The following is a 14,974-nucleotide window of genomic DNA, read 5'->3' as shown; positions in this document are numbered from 1 at the left end:
GAGATATTAAAAATAGATGGAAAGAGCATTTTGAGACAGTTCTTAATAGACCAATACCACCAGAAGAGGATATACCGTCTGCTCAGGAAGATTTAAATATAGAAACAGGAGAGTTGAGGCTTGCAGAAGTGGAGAAAGCAGTAAAACAGTTAAAGAATAATAAGGCACCAAGGGAGGATGGTTTATTTCCGGAAATGTTTAAAGTGGAGGGGGATAGATTAATAATGATCTTGACCAAGCTATTCAATAAGATATGGGTGACGGGGTTACTACCATCAGTTTGGAAGAATGGTGTAATTGTTAAAGTTCCGAAGAAGGAGACCTGAGTGAATGTGGTAATTGGAGGGGAATCTCTTTGTCACCGATAGCTTTGAAAGTTTTCAGTAGAGTGTTGTTAAATAGGTTGGAGCCGGTGGTTGAGGGTATTCTGAGGGATGAACAGGCTGGTTTTAGAAAGGGACGTGGTTGCAATGATCAGATCTTTATAGTTAGGCATTTGATGCAGCAAGTTAATGAAATGAGAGTACCGTTAAGTCTTTGTTTTGTTGATTTTGAAAAGGCTTTTGATAGTGTTTCGAGAGAGACTATGGGGAAGATCATGAGACATTATGGAATACCAGAGGAGTTTGTGAGGGTCATTATGAACATGCATGAGGACACATTTTGTAAAGTGATGGTTGATGGTTGTCTGAGTGATTCGTTTGAAGTCAAGTCCGGAGTAATTCAAGGTGGTGTTCTATCGCCTTTACTATTTATATTGGTCATTGATTACATTATGAAACGCGTTGGAACAGAAACCGGTGCAGGTATACTTTGGGGAGAGAACAGGAAACTTTTGGATTTAGATTATGCAGATGATATAGTTTTGATTTGTGATGGGCCAGAAGAGATGCAGAGAGTGTTGGATTGTTTGGTGAGTGAAGGTCGCAAGGTGGGTTTGGTTATTAACTGTGGAAAAACTGAAATAATCAATATGAATATGGAAAATGCGCAGGAATGTGTAATTGGAGGTATGGTTGTAAAGCAAGTTGATAGGTTTAAATATTTAGGTACTTATTTAGCCAAGGATGGTTCTTTGAACTTTGAATTCGAGGAAAGGTTAAAGAAGGCTAATCAGGCAATGGGAATGCTTAAAAATATTTGGAATAATAAAAATTTTTCTGTGCATACAAAAATCAAACTTTATAAGGTAATGGTTAGGAGTATCTTAATTTATGGACACGAGTCTTGGTACAGCACAGTGACTATGGAAAATAAATTCTTGGTGTTTGAAAACAAAGCACTTAGAAGAATATTAGGAGTTAAGTGGTGGGAAAGGATAGCAAATAGTAGAATTAGAGAAATAACGGGAGTGCAGCCGGTCGATGAATATGTTAGGTTCTCACGATGGAAGTGGCTAGGACATGTGTATAGGAGACAGGGAATAGTACGAGGTACACCAGGGTGGGTGGCACTTGGTAGGAGAGGTAGAGGAAGGCCAAAAGAGACGTGGGTGAGGACAATGAGACGGGAAGCTGGAGATGAGTGTTGGGGAGATCTTGAGGAGTTAGCACAAGATAGGATGTGGTGGTGTGAGTTCATCGAGGCCCTATGCATCCCCGAGGGTGCTACAGGAAATGATTGATTGCATCCAACAAAACAGTTTGCCTCGAATTCCTCCTTGATGGTACAGTTTCCATAAAAGTCTTTGGTTTGGTACTGTGTCAAAAGCTTTCTTGAAATCTAAATAGATACTGTCCACCCATCCTTCCCTTTCCTGTATTGTGTTTGTTACTCTGTCATAGTAGCTCAACAGATTAGTAACACATGATTTTCCTTTTCTGAAACCAAACTGTCTTTCTGTTATCATACTGTGTTCTTCTAGATGATTTACCCAAGCTTTTCTTATAAGCTTTTCTAATACCTTGCTTACAACACTGGTCAGTGATACTGGTCGGTAGTTGAGTGGATTTTGTCTATTTCCTTTCTTGAATAAGGGGACAATATTTGTTTTTTTTTCCAAATATCAGGTAGTTTACCTTGACTCAAGGATTTCTTGAAAATTAAAAATAATGGTTTACATAACTCCTTTGCACATTCTCGTAGTACCCAACATGAAATTTCATCAGGACCACTTGCTTTTCCTCTGTCTAATCTACTTAACTCCTCCTGTATTACTTTTTCTGCTATTAGTATATCTGGTAGTATGTGTGGACATGCATGTCCCACATAGTCCCTCTCAAAATTTTTTTCTTCTGTAAAAACTAATTGGAAATTCTTATTTAGTGCTTCACAAATATCTTTCTCTTCTGTATAAGTGATTCCCTCGTCCGTAATTAATTGTATTATATCTTTTACTTTGGTTTTCCTTCTGATATAGCTGTAAAACAGCTTTGATTGATCACTACTTTTATTTATTATATCCTCCTCAAACTGTTTTTGGGCTTCCCTCCTTATTCTTGTGTAATCGTTTCTTGCCTGTTTGTAATTATTATACGCCCTTTCACTATTATGTCTTCTGTATCTATTCCACAACAAATCTCTTCTTTCTTTGGATTTTTTATATTCTGTATTGAACCATTTCTGTATTTTCTTATCTGCTTCTTTGTGCTGTGAGATGTACTTCTGGACTCCTATTTCATAATATTCACAGAATTTCTTATATACAGCATTTAAATCTTGTCCTCTAAGCTCATTTTCCCAATCAACTTCTAAGAAATACCTCTTTAGGTCTTGATAATTTCCCTTTTTATAGTTTAGGCTCTTTTTGTAACTGTCATTGCTGTTTACTATGTCATATGCTATCCTGAAGTTATAATTTAGTACTGCATGATCGCTTTTGCCGAGTGGGGGGTGATATATTAAACTGTCAATATCATTTTCTTGCCTAGTAAATATTAGATCTAGCACTGAAGGTACATCAAGTCCTCTTTTTCTGGTGGTTTCCCTCACATGTTGCGATAGGAAGAACTCTTGTACGAAATCCAGGAGCTTTTGGTCCCAACAGCTTTCTTGGCTAATTATATCTAGTGTATTCCAATTTATATTTGTATTGAAATCCCCAGTTAGTATAATTCTTTCTGATTTCTCTTCCATTTTATAGAGTAATGATCTTAAACTCTGAATTGTACTCTCTGCCAGGTCCTCATATTCATCTCTTTCCCATGTGTTTGATCTGGGTGGCATGTACAAATTGGCTACAATTACTTTACCTTCAGATGTGTTGATCTCTACTGCAATCAGTTCTACTTGTGATGGTATATCTAGTTTTATTTCATTGACTTTTAGATTTTTCTTAGTTAATATTATAATTCCTCCACCTATTTTTAAATTTCTGTCTCTTCTCCATATATTGTATTCCTCTAAGTTTAGTATGTCATTGGATATCCTTGGTGTTAATTTTGTTTCAGTTAGGCATATTATTTGTGGTTCATTTTCTCTGACATAATCATTCATCTCTAGTAATTTAGATACCATTCCATCCACATTTGAGTACATCAACTTTATTATCTTGTTTATATACTTGTCATGACATGGTTCTGCTACCTTCCTTCTTTTTATTCCATCCTGTTTGTGTACTGCTTTCGTACCTGCAATCCTATTACTTTGTAAAAAAAATTTCTTCTCTTCTGATCTTCCCTCATTTTTTGTTTTTGCTTCCTCCCTTTTCTCTTTCAGTAATTCCAGTTTCTCTTGTGTTAGGCATCTTTTTATCCATACATTTTTGAACTCCTCTTTTTCCATAAGATTCTTTGCATTTTTTAGTATCTCTTCCACAGTGTTTACACTCTGGAAAGTCACCTTTAGAGGTCTTGTCTTGCTTTTCTCATATTTCCCTAACCTTTTGTGTTCCTCTATGTCTTTATTACAGATTTCCTCTGATACTTCCTTCAGTAAGCTCATTACATTTGCTATCTCCTTTTTGTCTCTTGTGATCTTGTTTTTTACTTCTTCCTCTTCTATACCAGTGATTACTATAGATTTGTTTATATCTACTGAATCTCTGACTAACTTTGGATTGTTTTGGATTATTCTTTTCACTTCCTTTTTAATGCTTTTTTCCTCCACCCTTGTTTCCAAGTCTTTCTTTACTTTCACCATTTCAGCATACGTGATTTCCACATCATTTTTGTAGCTTTGCACAGCTTCATTCACCTGTGTTATCTTCTCCTCAATATCACTGCTCTGGTTTATAAGACTGCTTACTTGCCTAATTGTCTCTGTGTCATTTTTGAACTCTTCCATAACACTCTCGTGATTGACTACTGTACTTGCCATTTCACTCATTTTCTTCCTGAGTGTACTCATTTCCACTGTTAGTTCACCGATGGTTGTGTCTTTCTTATTGGCCTCCCTTCCTAGTTTTTCTATTTCTTCCTTTTGCAACTGCATCTGCTTCTTTATTTCATCAATTTCATTTTTGAAAGCCATTTCTAATTTGTTTACACGTTCAACCAGTCTATTGTGAGTCTCCACTTCAACCAGTTCTTGGTAGAAATCATCATTTTGCTTTTTACTTTTATCCCTTTTCTTTTCCAAATTTGCTTTACTAAAGTATGTATCCATTTTGCAATACTAAAAGTGCAAAGTATGTACTTACAATCCCCGCGTTGTTGTAGTCTAAACAAACCTCAGATGACTCAGCATATTCTTTCGTCTTGTTTCTCTTTCGTGTTTGAACAAGTCTTGTTTAAACTTATTATTTTCTTCTTTTTAATAATGAAAAATCATTCAGTCTAACCTAGTACAGAGCTTGACTCATACAAAGATACTAATTTAGGTAGTGCCACTGGCCGTGTTGGTTCGGTACGGAGCGCCGATGTTGCACGTCCACCTCGGTTGAATCCCTCTACGTGTGTGTGTGTGTGTGTGTGTGTGTGTGTGAAGTAAGGCAAAATGTATACACACATCAATACAGAGAAACGAGCACACACTAGGAAAAAATTCCAAATACGTTTAAACACGTGTACGTGATCAGTCGTGTGTATGGGTGTATGTATATGAAGAACTCATCACAAACATACGCACGCACAGGCACTAGCACATGCACGCACGAACATGCAGATACAAACATATAAGCACAAACCCCACCCTGGCGGACGTAATTACACACACACACACACACACACACACACACACACACACACACACACATGTGCATTTACAAGCAATTAAACCTAGACAAACAGATACATAAATTTTCCCCACCTCTCTCTCTCTCTCTCTCTCTCTCTCTCTTGTATTTGTACACACACACACACACACACACACACACACTGCCATGTCGTGTTGCAGGAGTTCGACTGCATACAGTACGTGGTGTTAGAAAAGTACAAAAATACAAAGGAAAACAAACAACAGACCTAATGGTCCCTTTGTGGCTATTTGATGCAAAGTATACGATAATTATGACACCTAATTTTATATGCTAAATGTAAGGATAGTCTAGGGTGAAGGCTTTCCTCCGCCCCCCTACCAACTCTCCAGCCGAAACCGACAGGAAACTTTAGCAAGAAGCATCATACAGCATAGAGATACTGTCAAGAATACTCCCCCAGTATCCCTGCTTGTCGTAAAAGGCAACTAAAAGGGTTGGCGGAGGGTTAGTGCCCCTCCCCGGAAAACAACTAACTAAAAAAACAAACAATAAGCCTCGGACAAGGACTGACCAAACGATGACGACCAAGGACCGGACAAAGGACGTGGTTATCGGAACGTGGAATGTAAGGGGAGTGAATGATGAGGTGAAAGAGAGAGAGATTGTCCAGGTGCTTGAGGGTGCGAAAGTGGATGTATGTGGAATAACTGAAACAAAATGGAGAGGAGAAAGTGTGAGAGAATGGGAGTATGGATGGGCTATATGTGCAGGAGTAGGTGAGAATGAGAGGGCAAAGGAAGGAGTATGTATAGTTGTGAGTAAAACATGGAAGAAGAGCATAAGACAGTATGGATCAGTTGGGTCAAGGATTGTGTGGGTAAAGTTGAAAGTTGGAAGACAAATGTGGGCGATTGTGTGTGTGTATGCGCCAGCGCAAGATCGTGCTAGAAGAGTGAGAGAAGAGTTCTGGACAAATGTAGAAGCGTGCATGGAAAAGTTTGGGAGGAATGAGAGTGTTTTTGATCGGTGATATGAATGGTAAAGTTGGGAATGTGAAGGTGGATGGAATAGTTGGTGAGTGGGGTGTGCCTGCTGAGATAGATGAGAATGGGGGTGCGTTAGTGGACATTTGTGCTGGGAGGGGGTTGGTGATAGCCAATACCCTCTTCAGGCATAAAATAATCCACAGGTATACATGGCGAGTGATGAGAAGGGTGGGTGGTGAACTGAATGAAAGGAAGGCAATGATTGATTATGTGTGTGTGGATGAAAGGATGCGAAGATGTGTAATGGATGTAAGAGCTTATAGAGGTTGGGGAAGTGGACTTTCTGACCACTACTTGGTGGTGGCCAGAATTAGGATTCAAGTAAGATGGAGGAATAGAAGAAGGGAAAGACGAGAGGAAGGAGTAGTTGCAAGGAGAGTGGAAATGTTACAAGAGGATGAGAAAGAGGCAGATTATAAGAGAGAAGTGGAGGAACGATTGGGCAAACATGAATTGGAGCAGATGGGAGACGTGGAAGGTGTGTGTAGGATATTTACAGAAGAAATATGTGCAGCATGTGATGTGGTGTGTGGAAGGAAGAGAAGACGGAGGAGGGTGCAAGGAACAGCGTGGTGGACTGAAGAGGTGAGACAGGCTGTGGCACAAAAGAAGAAAGCATACAATGAATGGATGAGAAATAGGGGCGTGGAAGAAGTTGAGAGGCGGAAGAGAGAGTTGTATGTAGAAAGAAAGAGAGAGGTGAAAAGATTAGTAAGAGCGAGTAAGAAGAGAGTGGATGAGGAATTTGGAAGGAATTTGGGTGTAAAGTGGAGGGACTGTAAGAAAATGTTCTGGAAAGAGGTGAAAAGAGTAAGACAGGGTGGAAGTGAAGTTAGCAGGGGAGTGAAAGATAAAATGGTAGATTACTAGTGGAGAAGGGAGAAAAAGTGAGCAGATGGAGAGAACACTTTAAGGCAGTGGTTCCCAAACTTTTTCAGCTTGTTACCCAATTTAACATGCCACACTAAGCATGTTACCCCTTTCACAAATTGTTGTCAACAATGATATATATGGCTAAATTAAAACACTAGTGTTATTTTCTTTTGTTTATTGTAATTTAACATTGTGCATCTCTAATGACTATTGCCAAAGATGTCAAGAATATCAGTGGGATGGATGGAGTTGCAGGCTTGAAGCTAGTTGAGGAATTCTTGGCTTTGTGGTTGAAAGTGCCAGCCTGACATCGTTTGCAACATTCAGGCGAGTCCTCTTTTTTGTTTTCATCCCCAGCACAGTTGAGAACCCCTTCTCACAAAGATACATTGTTGAGAATGATACCAACAACTTCAAGGCTCTCTTGGACAGAGTTGGTGAGTCAGCTAGTCGTGAAATCCAAAAGGAATCTGCACTTTGGTTTTGGAATTCGATTTTCAAGGCTTCATTGGCTCGCATTGTGATCCACTCCTCCTTTGCAGGAAAATCATTATCATGAATGGCTTCATCAGGTACAGAGATGGGATGAATGATCCACTGAAGACTGACTGTTTCTTGGTCACTCTCTGGAAAGTAGTGATGCATGCTTGTTTCAAGCCCCTTCAAATGGTCGCTCATCTCTTCGTTGATGGTCTGCAGAAGTGATCCAATATCATGACTATTCTCCTCAACAAACTGGTCTAGGATGGAGAACTGGGCTATCACTCCTTTCTCCAAGCGCCGAATCCAGAATCTCAGTTTCCCCAGAAATGCAGTCACAGTTTGATGGGCATCAATGACAGTTGTGTTTCGGCCCTGTAGTTGCAGATTACCACTGTTCAGCTCTGCAAATATGTCAGCCAAGTAACAATGTCGAGCAAGCCACACCTTATCAGTGAACTTGGTAGCAAAAGAAGATCCTTTTTGTTCCAGGAATTCCTGAATAGCCTTTTGGAGCTCAATGACTCGACGTAAAACCTTGCCTCATAACAACCAGCGAACATCGGTGTGGTACAGCAGAACTTGATACTGCTCTCCCATTTCCTTGCACAGCTCCTTGAATATGCGCGAATTCACATCCCTGGACTTGATGAAGTTGACGATTTTCAACACATCTTCAAACACTAACTTCAGATTACCAGGCAGGCTTTTCGATCCAAGAGAGTACCGATGAATGATGCATTGATCTACAGAAATTTCTGGATTCACAGCTTGTATGAGGCCCCGTAATCCACGATGACCACCCATTATCGACGGTGCTCCATCGACGGAGACCTGGATTAAGAAGAAAAATTATTATAGAATTATAGATTGTTTCATTTAGTCATTCTTACATATCTTTTGCATTATAATTATATGGTTTTAATTAATTTTATTTATTTTGGTACTTTAGTACTTCAGTGTGACAGGCACTATATTATTTGTGAATCATGTACAAAATATTAGCTACACTACAGCTACTTATACCATACATAAAACTGTATATGACTAAATGCCATTGTATTTATACTAATTAAGACTTCATATAAAAAATCTTTCCCTACCTGTTGAACGCTGTTCCAATCCAATCCATTCTTGGTAAAGAAACTCTTGATGATACTTGATGATATTGAAGACATCTTCTCCCTTCGTGGTTGTCAGCAGATCCTCGCATAATAGGAACTCTTCTTTGATCTTGTCCTGGTGCACGTAACGGACGAACCCAAGGAGAACAGCACAACTAGCTACGTCACACGATTCATCAAATTGCAAGGAGAATTTGCTATATGAGCTTTGCTTGATCTCTGCTATAACTTGGGACAGGATATCTGATGCCATGTCATCGACTCGTCGGCGGATTGTGTTGTTTGATAGAGATATGGCACTCAGTTTCTTCGCTTGATCCTCCCCACATACCTTGCTTACCATCTCGTACGCACAAGGCATAATCAGATTCTCTGCAATGGTGTGGCATTTCTGTTGTTCTGCAACTTTATATGCAACAAAGTAGGATGCTTCGACCGCAGCTTGAAGCTTTTGGGCTTGAATTCCAGATGAAACAAACTGGATGTTCTTCAGTGCTACAGCCCGGCGCTGAAAATAAGCCTGATCCTCATTCTGAAGATTTGGATGGCACTTCTGGAGGTGAGCTGAGAGTTTTGATGGCTTGATGCTTTCATTTGTCAACACTTTGTGACATATCACACATTGTGGCCGATCCTCTCCACCACAAGGTAAATTCACAAAGCCATGGCGAAGAAAGGCGTCAGAGTAGGTGCGCTTTTTGGACATTTTATTGTTTGATCTGCAAAAAAGGAAGAAAACTGCATAAAAAAGTGTGAACATTGAGAACTAATTATTTATCATTTCATGGCATTCTAGATAGTATCAGAAGAGTTTATTCAGCATAGGAATGATGTAACAGTGGGTAATGGTAGCTATACTGCACAGGGCAAAACATATAGGCTACATACCAGCTTACGTCTACCCCAGCTGATGCTCACAGAGAAACTGACTGAAATAGAGGCAGCGGTGCCAGATTCTCAAACCCAAATTATCGCATTTTTACCATAATTTGAAATGATCTTATTATTGACGAACCTGTCACGTACTTACGAAAATTATTGCATTATCGCATGCATGCTATCGCCTGAAGCACGAGAGGCCAAATTATTGTATTTGCGATAATTACTGCACGTCTGTCAACGCTGAATAGAGGCAGCCTCAGGGAGTGAGTGACGCGTACTGCACACGTAGATGAGTCATCAGGGTTACTGAGTGACTTGTGTCCTGAAGCATACCTGTCAAAATACTTTTGAGTTTCCACACTTTTAGATACATATTTCTTCTTTCCTAGTACTGTATATTAGTGTTTGATGTTTATTGTAATTCGGTTTAACTTTATTAATTAATTATAATTGGTTTACTTTACAACTTTACATACTAAGACTAAGTTAACATTAACCCTAATGCCTGATTTTCAGGATTCTTAACGTTTTTTCTGTCACCTCTCCATTACCCCCGGAAAACCGTTAAATTACCCCCAGGGGGTAATTTACCCCCAGTTTGGGAACCACTGCTTTAAGGAATTGTTGAACATAAAGGATGGAAGTAATGCGAGTATAAGTGGCTGGGGAATGGCTGAGAGAAGGAGGGAGGCGAGACAACAGGAAGAAATCAGTAGGGTAGAAGCTGTGGAAGCAATGAAGAAAGTTAAATCGGGGAAAGCCCCAGGAATTGATCGAGTGTGTGGTGAAATGCTGAAGCATGGGGGAGAGATAGAAGTAGAATGGATGTGGAAGATGTGCAGATTGGCCTGGGAGGAAGGTAGAGTCCCGGAGGATTGGAAGTCAGGTATAATTATTCCCTTGTACAAAGGAAAAGGGGAAAAAGAAGTGTGTGGTAATCATAGGGGCATTTGTCTTCTTAGTATAATAGGAAAAGTGTATGGTAGGATACTTATTGACAGAGTTAGAGAAAGAACAGGGAGGCTTTAGGAAGGGAAGAGGTTGTGTAGATCAGATATTCATTCTTAGATCTTTAGTGGAAAAGTTTCTAGAGAAGGGAAAGAAGTTGTATGAGGCTTTCATGGATTTGGAGAAAGCATATGACAGGGTGGATAGACAAGGATTGTAGAAAGTGTTAACAATATAGGGAATAGATGGGAAGTTGTTGAATGCTGTGAAGAGTATGTACGATGGTGCGAAGGCTGCAGTGCGTGTGGATGGTGAACTATGTGAATTTTTCTCTTTGAAAGTTGGGTTGAAACAGGGATGTGTCATGTCTCCATGGTTGTTCAATCTGTACATGGATGGGGTAATAAAAGAGGTACAAGGTAGGGCAGTGGATGTTGGAGTGGCCCTGGTGAGAGAGGATAGTGTTTGTACTCCCTGTACTGTTGTTTGCAGATGATACTGTGTTGTTGAGTGAATACGAAGCGGAGCTGCAAGGCTTGGTGGATGAGTTTGGGAGAGTGTGTAAGAAACGGAATCTAAAGGTGAATGTAGGAAGAGTAAAGTGATGGTCTTTGAGAAAGGTGAAGTCAGTGAATGTTCAGCGAGGTTGGATGGTGAGGAATTGGAAAATGTGAGTACGTTTAAGTACTTGGGTAGTGTGATGAGTAAGGATGGAGGTTTGGAGGGTGAAGTGCTTGAAAGGGTACAGCAGGGAAACAAGGTTGCTGGTTCTTGGAAAGCAGTGATAAGAAACAGGGAAGTAAGCATGGAAGTGAAAAAGTTACTACATGACAGTATTGTGATACCAACTCTAACTTATGGAAGTGAAGCTTGGACGTTCTTGGAAGGACACAAGTCAAGAGTGAGAGCAGTGGAAATGAGTTATTTAAGAGGAGCCTGTGGAGTCACATGGAGAGACAGGCTGATGAATGAGGATATAAAGAAGCGTTGTGGTGTGGATGTGGATGTGGTAGGAAGTGTTATGAGGAACACACTGAGGTGGTTTGGCCATGTGGAGAGAATTGAGGGTGAAAGACTGACGAAGAGAGTGTATGTGAGTGAGGTGGAGGGGGGAAGAGGGAGGGGGAGGCCGAGGATGAGATGGAGGGATGGGGTGGAGAGGTATATGAGAGAGGGGTGTGTCAGTTGGGAGCAGGGCAGTGAAATGGCAGGGGACAGGGCGACTTGGAGGCGATTTGTTTGTGGCCACCCCAAACGGGATTGAGGCGTCTGGCAAATTAAATATATATATATATATATATATATATATATATATATATATATATATATATATATATATATATATATATATATATATATATATTGTTACGGAACAGAGAGAGATAATGAACACTTCAAGTGAGAACACTAAAATCACTACTGTCCCGCAAAGTTCCAGGTTCAAAACAAAAGAGTTAGGTAAAATTACAAGTTAAAGTTTAATGCTCAAACTAACTACTAAACATTCAGGACTCATAAGGATAATGTAATGGCAAAAAACAGGTTAAATATATGGTTAACTGCAATAGCCTCTATTAACACGAAATTAGCAAGAGTAAATTTATCTAAGTCAGCCCTGATAAAATGAGAAAACCGGATAATGCTCAGTTAATGCAAGATATATTATTACAGATACAAAATATTATTAATGATGGCTGACATCAAAAACTCCACATGAATCACAAAAACCTCACCAGGCCTACGAATTAACACCTTATGCTATACAGTACAAGAAAAAAAATGCAACAACACTTATACTCAAATTATACAGCAGCCAGATGGTTGGAGACTTCCTGAGCACACTAATAATAACAACTGTACAGGGGAGGACAGAGATGTGAACAAAATGAGGAGTAGATCTAAGTGGCAATTAATGCAGAGACTGAGCTCATTATATAGGGGCTGGCAGAGCTTGATACAACTTGTAAGAAGGACGCGCAAATGAAGCCATAGGGGACAAAGAGTTGACACTCCTGCTCTGAACAAGAGAAAGAATGACTTACTCTACTATAAGGGAGGAGAAGGGGGGAGTGAAGTAGAACACGGAAGCTTGGTCACTATCGAAGCCACGAGGCGAATCGTGATCAAACATGCAGCATACTGTACGTTAGAAATATATAAAGGATGATGAAATCATAGGCTATGTAACACCTTCCTACAAAAAAAAAGAAATTTACAAAGGAAATTTCTTATTACTCTAAAACAATCTGTCTAAAGTCTAGATAAGCAATCTGCAATAACATTTTGTTTCCCCTTGACATGTTGTATGTCTAATGAATACTCCTGAAGAAGTAGACTCCATCTTGTCAATCTCTGATTTTTATCTTTAAACTTACTTAAGAATTTCAGTGGGTGGTGATCGGTATAAATGACTATGGGGTCAAAACCAGAACACAAATAAAATGAAAAATGCTGTAAACCCAAAATCAAGGCCAAAAGCTCTTTCTTAATAGCTGAGTAGTTCTTTTGAGGTGGAGTGAACTTCTTACTGTAATAAGATACAGGGTGTTCAATACCCTGATCATCCTCTTGCAGCAAAACAGCCCCAGCTCCTGTATCACTTGCGTCAACAGCCATCTTAAAAGGCTTAGCAAAATTTGGAGTAGCGAGCACTGGCTGACTTAATAGGATAGCTTTAAGTTTGCTGAAAGACTATTCACAGTTATCGGTCCAGACAAATTTAACTCCCTTTTTCAGTAGGTTTATAAGTGGTGATACAAGAATTGAAAAGTTAAGAACAAATCTCCTGTAATAACCTACCATTCCCAAAAATCTTTGTAGCTCTTTCCTACTTTTACGTCTGGGAAGATCACTTATAACCTGAACCTTAGCTCCTGGTGGTGCAACGTGTCCATCACCAATTACGTACCCAAGGTACTGAACTTTTGCTTGACCAAACTCACACTTTGATAAATTAGCTACAAGATTAGCCTGAACCAAACGCTCAAGAAATTTACTGACATAGCATAGGTGATCTTTCCAGTTGTCACTGAAGATTAATACATCATCAATATAAACAACACACCCTGCCAAACCCTCTGTTACAACATTCATGAGCTTCTGAAATGTGGCTGGTGCATTCTTCATACCATATGGCATTACAGAACATGCAAAAGTCTTTCGTAGTGTTACAAAACATGAGATCTCCCTAGCACGTTCAGTCATAGGTACTTGACAGTATCCCTTCAACAAATCAAACTTACTTATGCACCTAGTCTTTCCGATCTTGTCTATGCAACCTTCCACACGAGGGAGAGGGTAAGTGTCTGTTTTGGTTATCTGATTAACACGTCTGTAGTCGATGCAAAGCCGCTGTGACCCACCTGGCTTAGGGACTAGAGTGACAGGAGAACTCCACTCGCTCTGACAGGGCTCAATCATCTTGTGGTTCAACAGGTAGCCAAGCTCCTGGACGAGAGGAACTTTCACTGGGTTCACACAGTAAGGAGGCAATTTAATTGGCTTTGCGTCTCCAACATCGACATCATGCATCAACACAGTGGTTCTTCCTGGAGTGGCACAGAACACTTGCGGGTACTCCTGCAGTAATGCCGAAAACTCCTGCCTTTCCTCGGGAGCTAGATGAGAAAGCTTAGTCTGGAGATCATTCATGATATCAGGATTCTTCCCCAAACTATCACTCAGGCTCAGGCTGCATGGGAGAACTTTACTTACAGACTCGGGTGGAACAGCTACAGTGCAGACTGGGTTATTTTGGTCCCGCCTGTGATATAACTTTATCATGTTGATGTGACAAAGTTGCTTGTTCTTTCTACGATCTGGTGTGGCGATGACATAGTTGACATCACTGAGTTTCTTCTCCACGAAATAAGGGCCACTAAACTTGGCTTGAAGAGGTTGCCAATGCACTGGTAGCAGAATCAAAACCTGATCTCCTGGCTGAAAGTGGCATAACCTGGACTTCTTATCATACCAAGCATTCATCTTCTCCTGAGCAGCTCCTATATTCTCTCTCGCCAGCTGTAAAGCAGTGGGCAGCCGTTCTTTGAACTTCATCACATACTCCAGCAGGTTGACGTCATTTTCCTCCGACAGCCATCATTCCTTGAGTAACTTAAGGGGTCCTCTTACATCATGGCCAAACAGTAGTTCAAAGGGTGAGAAGCCCAGTGATTCATTTGGAGATTCTCTTGTGGCAAATACAACGAATGGAAGACCTTTATCCCAGTCTTTCTGATGTTCCAAACAGTATTTCTTGAGCATCGATTTGAGTGTTTCATGATATCTCTCCAACACTCCTTGGGTCTGGAGATGGTAAGCTGAAGACGTGATCTGGGTGATGCCAAACTCTTTCAGAGACTGCTTGAAAACATTTGACATGAAATTACTTCCCCGGTCTGACTGTACCTCCTTGGGCAGACCAAACTTTGTGAAGAACCCTAGCATTTCCTTAACCATGTTCTTTGCTGAGATATTTCTAAGTGGAATGGCTTCAGGATAACGAGTAGCCATATCAATCAGGGTCAATACATAAGAAAATCCTG

At 40.1% G+C, this 14,974-nt stretch overlaps 1 pseudogene; it reads right to left on the bottom strand.

Moving 5' to 3' along the window:
• Positions 1-7,227: 7,227 nt before the first annotated feature.
• LOC145396199 (protein FAM200C-like) overlaps positions 7,228-14,974 on the bottom strand; it is a 36,147-nt pseudogene continuing 28,400 nt past the window's right edge.

The sequence above is a fragment of the Coenobita brevimanus genome, chromosome 4, assembly GCF_032717465.1.
Source record: "Coenobita brevimanus isolate Jiangsu-jjx chromosome 4, ASM3271746v2, whole genome shotgun sequence".
NCBI classification, from domain to species: domain Eukaryota; kingdom Metazoa; phylum Arthropoda; class Malacostraca; order Decapoda; family Coenobitidae; genus Coenobita; species Coenobita brevimanus.
This window is presented reverse-complemented; position numbering and strand designations above follow the sequence as displayed.